We start from the raw sequence: 6246 nt of genomic DNA, 5'->3' as shown, positions 1-6246 counted from the left end.
TCTACAGGTTCAACACAATCCCCATCAAAATACCAATGATATTCTTCACAGAAATTGAAAAAACAATCCTAACATTCATATTGAACAACAAAAGATCCTGAACAGCCAAAGTAATCCTGAGAAAAAAAAGTAAAATAAAATAAATAAAGGATGAAAGCTGCTCAGGAGGAGAGGGACAATGGTGGAGACAGAACTTGTGCAGTGGGTACAAAGGGGCTACAGGAGGATTGCCTGCTCCAGGTCAAGTAGGAAAGGGACTTTTGCCAGTAGATGAGGAAGAAAGGACATCAGAGGGCTTAGCCATGGAAGGAAACAGAGTGTCTCCGTGTGCACTCTTGTTTCTTCTAGCCCACATCATACATCGGTGGGGAGGCCTTTGTGACTTCAGTGTACATGAAGGAGCTGGAGGTAAGTGCTCCTGCAGGCCAGCCTCCTGACCACCTCCCATGGTGGGAGCTGGGTGCCCTGCTGCCAGCTGAGATAGCCCCCACCCCCAGCCCTAATGATTGCTCTCTCTACCTCTCCCCCAACCCTCCTCCAACTCCTCCTTTCTGCATGCGCCTCAGAGTAGTTGCCCAGATCTGGCAATAGACTGGTACTCCAGCTGTGTAGAAAACACATTGAAGAAGCGTGATCCAGGAATTGGTAAGAGTCCAGTGGTGTCCCCTGATTCCACGCTACCAATCCTACGCTCCAATTTTCCTTGGAGCTCTGAAGAAAGGGGTTGGGGGTCCCTGGTGCCAAGGGAGAATGGGGTACTGGGGGGCCTAGGTCTCAGCAGGAGGGACCCCAGACTGTGTAGCATGGCTCTTTCTGTTGCTGCCCTGTCTGCCCACTGTCTCTTCTCCAGATACCCCTGCTTGAGTCATCACCACACTGCCCTGGGCTGTCCCCCTACTGGAAACACTGGGCTGACTGTTGTTAGAAGTCCTGTGTTCCCGCCCTGACTTAGTTCCTGCTTTGCTTTGTCTATGGTTTTGGACAAGCCACCTCTCCTACCTGGGCTTGGGTGTCCTGAGATAGAATTAGAGGGTGTCAAAGGTCCCTTTCAGCTCTACGAATGAAAGATATCTAGGCACACTTGAAACATCAGGAAGATAGGGAGCCTGTCTGTCCTTTTCATTTCTGGATCCCTGCTATTAAGAACAGTCCCTGTCCCATAGTGTGTAGTTCATGGTGAATACATGCACCCTTGTGAATCACAAGCTGGGAGAAGGGTAGTCTTTCCTTTCTCAGCTTTCATTTCTAGCAGCTTCTGTGGTTGTCCTTTAAGGAGAATCCAGATTCAGATGTTCAGCTCTGTAGCTGTGAGCAAAAACCAACAAAGGCCCAAATCCTCTTTCCTTGGAAGTTTGAGGAGAGTTTGTCAATTTGTGACCCATAGGGTCTGAGAGCTTCTCCTTGAAAATCCATTTCTGTCCCCCACCCACCACTCTGATCTGGGGAATGGAGCGGAGGAGAGACAACCTCAGTCACCTTCCTGTGGCTCTCCACACAGGAAAAAATGGCACCAGGAAACTCTGGATCAACAGGGAAGAGGAACATGATTTCTCTGTTTGCTCATTCCATGTCTGATGGGTTTGAAGAAAGACTCAGAGAGGCCACAGGCTTGTCTTGCTCACTCCCAACCTGGAGAAGAATCACGCCCTGCACCCCACCCTCAGCCCCACAAGGTCCCTGAGAATCTGGTCTCACTGGTGAGCCTGTCCGGGGCCATTGGTGGCATTCCGGGGTCCTGTCCATTATTGTTACATCCCTGCCTCCCCGGTAAGTGATGTTTCTTTTCTCTTCCTATAGCAGGAGAGTAGGTGTCAGCAGGTGAACTCCATGCAGGAACAATGCAGGTGAGTGGACTGTGTGGCAATGCTCATGTTCCCTAAAGAACCTTCCTTTCCCTCTCTCTCAGCACCGGTTTGGCTTCTCTCCCAAAGGCTCAGATTCCGACCACTGAAGACTTAATGTATGAAAAAGCACAGTTACAAAGAGCCCTTGCTGGGGCTCACCATGCAGTCTGGAATAAAGCAGGTGCAAATCTGGGCACCCTTCCTCCCTCACCTTGTGCCTTGGCAGGCCTTTGGGGGAGTCCTTTGGGCTCCATCTTGACCTCTGTCATTCCAAGGGAGTGTGAACATCTGGCAATCTGCCTGTGCTCACATGAGCAGCAAGTAAAGGAGCTGCAGTGGAATCTGACTGCTGTCTCTGCACAACAGAAGGAGGACGAGAGGGTCAGCCGAGCCACCTGCCCTTGTGCTTGCACCTCCACCCACAGGGAAAAATGGGCTTTTGAAGTACAGCTCCCTGCACCCTCATAACGTATGCTATCTGCTTCTGTAGAATTGCTTGCTTAACCTAAGTAATTCCATTTTACCCTTTGTCTGACCTGCAGACTACCCCCCACTTCTGCATGAGAAACTGTTGACCTTGTAGAAACAAAAGCTGTTGCATAGAAACAGGAGCCATACACAGTAAACTATTACATGAGAACAGGAACCATATACAGTGAACTATTACATGGGAACATACACAATGAAAAGTTGTATGCTTGATTGTTCTAACGGCTCATTCTTGGCTTCTGTGACCTAGCTCCCTAGCTTGCTTTGTGCACCTGGACAAACCTGTGTGCCAACTGGATGTAGTTCTTGCCTTTAAAACCCCTACAAGACCAAGGCTCGATGCCACTCTTCCTTGGTTGCTCCTTGGGAGATGGTCGCTGGCCAGCTGGAGTGAATAAACTGCCCTTTTCTGCACGAGTGGCATGTAAGTGCATTTCTTGCAGGAGGGTGCCTGACAACACTTAGAGAATTAGGTAGACCTGGATGTTCACATCCCAGCTATAAGTGATCTTAGCACTTAACCTCTAATACTTTGTATTTCATCTACAAAATGCAGATAATAATAGTAACTCCTTCCTATGGTTGGTTGTGAGGATTCAGGGGGTTGTTAGCATGGTGCCTGGTGACACACTCAGTACAGAGTCAAACAAGGTTGATGATAGTCATAACAATGACAACAAGACCCAATATCCCTGGGCCTCTGTCAGCCAGCTGTAAATCAGATCTCTTTCCCTGTCTCTTCAACACTTATTGAGTTCTTAGTAAAACCAATTGAGAACATGGGCTTGGAAATGCCTTGAAAGTGATATCAAGTGTGATTCAGAGGGAGGAAATGTTACTGCCAAATGATTACTGTAGGTGTTGGTGTTAGTGTGCCCCAACTACACCTTCTCCCTGCTGAATCCTGACTTCACCTTTCTGTATTTGCAGTCTTACCATGATTTGATGAAAGAATGAGATGCTCTCCACCTGCACTTGGAGTACAGTAGGAGGGGGAAGGTGGATGGCAGGTTTGGGGGACCTCAGCCTGGGTGATGTGGTGGGAGATGGGAGGGGTGCAGGTGAGCATGACAAGGTGGATGCACAGGTTTGGAAATGTGCAGAGCCAAGCTCTGGCCCCAACTGTGCCAGTGACTTATGTGTGGCCTCAGGCAATTCATGTCCACTCTCTGGAAGGGCACTTGTGACTCTTGATTCCTGGGGTCCCCTTCCCATGCCATGGTCCTCTGGTTGTGTGTCAAAATCAGTATGTTGATCACCAAATTGGTCCTTTCTCTTCCTTGTTCTTTCTATTCTCCATCACCTCTGGCCATAAGAACAACTATGAGGACCTCAAGTGTCAGTAGTCCCAACTAAAGGGGAAGCTTCGGGTCCTTGTGATGGAGAAGGCAGCTTTGCAGCTCCAGATGAAAAAGCTCAAGATATCCAAGCTCCTGCCACAACAAGTGAGTGGCTGCAGAGGAGGGTTTTGGTTTTATGGGGGTAGGGGTCAAGAGCAAGGTGGCAGCCTGTCCATTCTGCAGCTGCTCCCTCTGCGGCTCACTCCCCTGTGCTCTGGGCAGGCCCATGCTTTGAGGGAGAAGCATGGCCTGAGTCAGGTCCAGGAGCCAGGGACCTGCTTGGCCGATGTAAGCAAGTGGATTGATAAGCTGGGGCTGGGGTGGTCTGGGAGAAGGCGGTGGGGGGTGGAAGAAAGGTGTGTGCCAGCAGATGACAAGTCTGCTCATCTGAGCCTCAGTGTCCCTGTCTGCAAAGGGGTGGAGTGTCCATTGTCAGCCACCCACAGTTGTCTTGAGCACAAGAATGTGAAGAACTCTATTTGAAAGTGGTTTGAATGATTGACCATCATAGGAAGCCATGGTCTGGGGCAAGGATCCTGAATTAGGAGTTGTGGATCAAGAAGAGGGTGTTTTGCAACTCCAGAGGCCAGAGGCGCTTATAATCCAATTCCTTTTTCAGCTGAACCTCCACTCTTGGAGCCTCCAGCAGGGACCAGCAAGGAAGAATGGTGGCTGCAGGTTGAGGCTGAGCAGCTGGAAAGTCTGGAGGGTCAGCTCCAGGCTCAAGTAAAGTACAAGAAGGGTCTGAGCCACCTGAACTGGGAGTAGGAGGAGTGGCTGCTGGAGCTGGAGTGAGCTGTTGGGCTCTGAGGCAAGCAGCACAGGCAGGTGCTGGAGGGCACACAGCATGACCATGCCACCACCAGCTGTGTGCTGTCCCAGGCCCGTGAGCTCTAGGAGCAGCTGTAAAAGCTATAGACTGGCTTCCTCAGGCTGGTGTGCCACCCGCCCTGCCAGCCTGCCCTCCACCCTCAACCCCTGGGCCTTTGTTTCCCCACCAGTAAAATGAGGTGATGGATACCTCACATGAAATGGTACCTGAAAAGGCACCCTGTGAGCCAGTGCCTTGTGTCCCCTTCCCTGTGCCATGGGTCTCCAGCTGCATCAGGTGGCCACCATTTGCTTGTCTCCATCCAGACCAATTAGAACATGGAGGTCACCAGTGCACTGCACTTGGGGCAGCATGTTAAGATGGAGCTGGCTGTGAAATTCATCCAGAAAAGAAAAAAAAAAAAAACAAAATAAGAAAAAAAAAAAAAAGGAGAGGAAAACCTTAAGAAGAAGGAAAAAATACCAAGATGAAAGAGAAAGCACCAAAAGGAGAAAGCACTCAAGAGGTGAAAATGCCCAAAAGAAGAAGAAAACACCCAACATAGGAAGAAAACAACCAAAAAAGGAAGAAAATGCCAAGCAGAAGAAAACACACAAAATAGGAAGAAAACACTCCGTACAGGAAGAAAACATCCCCCAAATGTAGAAAACACTGCAAAGAAGTAGAAAACACCCACAACAAGAAGAAAACACCCCCAAAAGGAAAACCTCAATGAAAAGAAGACCCCAACATAAAGAAGAAAACCCTTCAAAAGAAAATACCCCCAAAGTTAACAGCCACATCAAAGAGAACCCTAAGAGAAGGAAGAAAAATACCTCCAAAATAAAACCCCAACAAAAAGCAGAACCCCTCCAAAAAGAACAAAACCCCACAAAAGAAGAAACCCCAACAAAAAGAAAACCCCAATGATAAGAAAACCACAATGAAAAGAAAACCCCTCAGAAAAGATAAGGGATACTCAACCTGTAGCAGGCTGATTACATCCTACAGAAGAGAGGAAAAAATAGTATTCTATTTTGAAAACACACTAACAATATGAAATCATCCCTGTACATATCAAAATAGCTTGATACAGAGAATTGTTTCTAGATAATTTACCAATGATCAAATCAACAACAAATAATGACTTTTGTGTCTGTGTAACATACATCCACACACACAAATACATATCTTCTTTTGAATATATATGTCCTCTTTTGATGACATTATAGCTCTTAACCAAAATAAAAAATAACTGCCATTGGATGGGAAACAGAAGGAATGTACAGGAGTCAAAGGAATAAAGATGCAATAAGTACAAAAAACCTATAAAATATGTTGTCATTCCATATTTATGTGTTGCTATTTTTATAGACATGCTAGTTATAGAACATAAACATAGTTAAAGAATAAATATTTGAAAGTGATTGGAGGATTTTTTTAAATACCATAACTTATTTTAGGTTTAATTCAAAGATAAAGAATACAGACAATTATATGTTCTCCTTGTCATTTCCTCTACTGCAATATAAGCTCCAGTATGGCACAGATTACCACCTTCTTTTATTCACTGCTGTTAACCAAATACATAAAACAGTACCAGGACATAGTAGGTTACTCAACAAATATTTGTTGACTGAAGAAATGAGTCAATGAATGAATTAATAACTATTCAAAGAAATTTATTTGGTTAATCCACTTGAAAATTACTACCTTCAATTTTCCAATAAGCTACAGCCACACTTGATGAACCACAAGTGGC

At 46.5% G+C, this 6246-nt stretch overlaps 1 long non-coding RNA gene across 6 annotated transcripts in view; it reads left to right on the top strand.

Annotated features, from left to right (window-relative positions):
• The window catches only part of LOC103604994, an 85451-nt gene extending 83066 nt beyond the window's left edge, over positions 1-2385 (top strand). For 4 of the 6 annotated variants that reach the window (XR_551765.1, XR_551761.1, XR_551763.1 and 1 more), the window contains 2 exons: positions 349-408; positions 1499-2385. This is a non-coding gene — a long non-coding RNA (uncharacterized LOC103604994). Of the gene's footprint in view, positions 1-348; positions 409-566; positions 646-1498 lie in introns of all 6 variants that reach the window. The other 2 variants (XR_551762.1, XR_551766.1) reach the window with 2 other exon arrangements.
• Positions 2386-6246: the final 3861 nt, after the last annotated feature.

Source organism: Galeopterus variegatus, unplaced genomic scaffold (assembly GCF_000696425.1).
Source record: "Galeopterus variegatus unplaced genomic scaffold, G_variegatus-3.0.2 Scaffold5528, whole genome shotgun sequence".
NCBI lineage: Eukaryota > Metazoa > Chordata > Mammalia > Dermoptera > Cynocephalidae > Galeopterus > Galeopterus variegatus.
The sequence above is the reverse complement of the archived record's forward strand: the minus strand, read 5'-3'. Positions and strand labels throughout refer to the sequence as shown.